General features: G+C 62.3%; 1 pseudogene; it reads right to left on the bottom strand.

Annotated features, from left to right (window-relative positions):
* Positions 1-556: 556 nt before the first annotated feature.
* On the bottom strand, positions 557-2062 carry LOC129401826 (protein Wiz-like; annotated as a pseudogene).
* Positions 2063-3507: the final 1445 nt, after the last annotated feature.

Raw genomic sequence — 3507 nt, 5'->3', positions numbered from 1 at the left:
ACAGAGAAAAGTGAAGAGGGCGGCGTGGGGGAGCCCACCGCAACCCCTCCCGCCCAAGCCCCAAGGCTGGGGCACTTGACCTGGCAGGGGGCAGCTGTCAGCTCTGAGCTCTTCCTGCTGGGGAAGCCCCTGGGGGGCGTGGCCAGCAAGGGTTTCCGTGGCCTCATGGCTCAGTAGGGGCTCCCGGCCTCCCCTGAGCAAGCACCTTGGCGGGACTTGGTCGCTCAACTCGGGAACTGGGGGGCTCGGCAGATCCCAGGTCAACGACGTGCGTGCGTGCAGGTGTCCAGAGTGAGTTGGTCCACGGGGACAGGAGTGAGCCAGGACAGGGGGTCTTTGGGGTCTCTGGAAATGGCCATCGAAGGCAAGCGCAGACCCCCCTGGCTGCCCCCACGGGCCAGGGAACCCCCCAGGCCCCAAGTGCTCTGCTGGGGGAGGGTGTCCCGGCTGCAGTGTGCCCGGCCCCCTGGGGACCGGTTGGAGGCTCTGGCTTGCTCCTTTGGAAACGGAAAGGAAAGAGGGAGGAGAGGGTGCAGGAGGGTGTGGACTGCGCGCATCAGGGCGCCTCGGCCACGGCCGTCTGTGCCTGCGGGGCGGGGGGCTCTTCGGGAGGGGCGTCCACTCTGGAGAAGCTCCTGTCCAGGATGAGCCGCGGCAAGTGCCGCGCCCCCTCCTCCTGGGTGGACAGCGGTCCCCGGGACTGCGCCTCGCAGAACCCGCCCCTGAGGGGACAGACGTTGCCCGCAGACTTGACGAGTGACGTCTGAGGGGGTCGTGGCCCCGGGGAGGGGCCCGGCCGGACCCGGGGCGGGGGCTGCCGACCTCCTCTCGCTTCTGTCGCAGACCGCCAGCGTCCTACCCGCCCGGGCCCCAGAGGTGCATCGCCAGATGTGACCCCCCAAAAAAATTCATTCTCCCTATATTTATAATTTGCATATACAAGATCAGTTGCTGCTCAGCCGCTGGTGCTCCTCGGCCTTCCCTGTGCCTGGAGGGCCGAGGCCAGAGGCCGCTCGCTGCCACCAGCCGCGCGCCCAGCTCCAGCCCCGGCTCGCCACAGGCGCTGCGCCCCCCACAGCCAGGCCACCGGGGCCACCCCAGCGGCGGCCGCTCGTCACCCTCACGCCTGTGGCCGGCACCGCGGAGCTTCCTGGTGCAGGGACGGCCGCCCCGGATGGAGCTGCGATGGGCGCCCACCTTTGGGGGCCGCCGCTTGGTCCCCTCGCTCAGCGTCTCCATGGGGGCCTCATTCCCGCACCGCTCGGTCACCCCAAACTGCCTCAGGGGCGCCGCCCGCGCGGGGCCGCCAGCGCCTTGCGGGTCTCAGAGTCGAGGCCGCGCAGCTCGCAGCAGGCGCCGGTGGGCGAGGGGGCGGCCTTGGCCGTGAAGGGCAGCTCGGTCTGGTGCGGGTCTTGGCCGTCACCTCAGGGGGCGGGCGGGGGTCCTCCCACAGGGGCCGCTTGGGGGCCACGGAGCCTCGGGAGCCGCCGGCTGCCGCCTTGGCACGGCTGAGGGGCGCCAGGATGAGCCCGCGGGGGGTGCGGCCCCGCCCAGCGCCCGGGGTGCCCGGCCGGCCCGCCGTGGGCACCAGCGGCAGGGCACTCTGCACGGCCCGGCCACCCGGGGAGGCCCGTCCTGCACCAGCGCAGGGGCAGGTCCCCGGCCCGCGGCTCCTTCTTGACGAGGCGCGGCTGGGGCTTCTGTCTGAGGGGCTCCCGCAGGGTGTCGGTGGGCGAGCCAGCGACAGACCCTCGGTGACGCCCATCTGGCGCAGGGGCGAGCGTGCGCGGCCGGACAGGCCCCTGCGGTGCTCGAAGAACTCAGGGCAGAACTCACAGCGGATGTCGCGCGCCGGCTCGGGGCCTGAGGCCGGCGCGGGGCCTGAGGCCGGCGCGGGCGCGGGCGCGGGCCCCGGCTCTGGCTCGGCCTTGGGCCAGTCCCGCCGGCTCTGGGGACTCGGGCTGGTGCGCCCCCGCCGGTGCTCGCTCCCAGCGCCCCCCACGCGCCGCCCCACCGCGGCCTTGCCGTTCGCTTTTGTCACTCGGTGGAGCGATCTGTTCATACTTATGATCTGAAGTTATAAGTTTGGCACCTTATAGATTTGTTAGAATAAACTTGAATCAATTAGTTCTCCCTTAGGGGCTGGAGCGATAGTACAGCGGGTGGGGTGTTTGCCTTGCATGCTGCCAATCCGGGTTCGATTCCCTGCGTCCCATAGGGTCCCCTGAGCACTGCCAGGAGTCATTCCTGAGTGCAGAGCCAGGAGTAACCCCTGTGTATCGCCAGATGTGACCCCCCCAAAAAATTCATTCTCCCTTTATTTATAATTTGCATATACAAGATTTTTTTGTTTCTGTTTGGAGCCACACCCGGTGATGCTCAGTGCTTACTCCTGACTTTGAACTCAGGAATTACTCCAGGTGGGGTAATTCCTATCAGCTGCGTGCCAGCCAAGAACCCTCCCAGGACGCTGTGTTATCACTCTGGTCCCATGTGGAGATGATTGCTTGGTTGGTTGTATTTGCTTTTTGGGTCACATCTGGCAATGTTAAGGGGATACTCTTGACTCCGCACTCAGGAATTACTCTTGGGGGTGCTGAGAGACTGTACAAAATGCCGGGATCCAAAGGGTCAGACGCATGCAAGGTAAACACCCTCCCAGCTGTACTCTCACTTCAGCCCCATGAATGAGATTTTTCAAGGAGAGAGCTGCCTGTCTCATTTGTCCTTTGGTAATCTGACATATTTTGCCAAATGTTAAGTCTGCACTGCACTGTTGCACTGTCATCCTGTTGTTCATGATTTACTCCATTGGGCGCCAGTAACGCCTCCATTCGTCTCTGTCTCCTGCTAGCCCAACAGCGTCTGCTGGCTCCAGGAACACGAAGTGAGGCCCATTATTGTTCCTGTTTTTGGCATATCGAATACGCCAAGGGCATTACAGGCTCTGCCATAATGTTAAGTCAATTCTGTGAATATGTTTCCTAGAGTGATGATATTCTACCATGTTTCTGAAGTCCCTAATGGACTTATGCTGTTTGCCTTGTGTTCCTTATTGCTTTTAGGCCACACCCGGCTGTGCTCAAGGCTTACTCCTTGCTCTATGTCGGGAATCACTCCGATTGGGGCTCAGAGGATATGTGGTACCAAGGGATCAAACCCAAGACAACCGTGTTCAAGGCAAGTGTCCTCCCCACTGTGCTATTGCTCCAGGCCTTTTTTTTTTTGGCTTTTTGGGTCACACCTGATGTTGTACAGGGGTCACTCCTGGCTCTGCACTCAGGAACCACCACTGATGGTGCTAAGGGGACCATATGGGATGCTGGGAATCGACACTGGGTTGGCCGCATGCAAGGCAAATGCCCTACTGGCTGTGCTATTGCTTCAGCCCCGTGAAACCAATTTTCCTTAAAATAATCCTTTTGCTTGTTTCACTCATGGCTGTCCCTACATGGGAAATATTGTGAAACTTTTGCTGAGTATCACTAGGGGTGGAAAATTAAAAAA

The sequence above is a fragment of the Sorex araneus genome, chromosome 2 (assembly GCF_027595985.1).
Source record: "Sorex araneus isolate mSorAra2 chromosome 2, mSorAra2.pri, whole genome shotgun sequence".
Classification (NCBI taxonomy): domain Eukaryota; kingdom Metazoa; phylum Chordata; class Mammalia; order Eulipotyphla; family Soricidae; genus Sorex; species Sorex araneus.
Note: the sequence above shows the minus strand (reverse complement) of the source record. Positions and strands in the feature narration are given on the sequence as shown.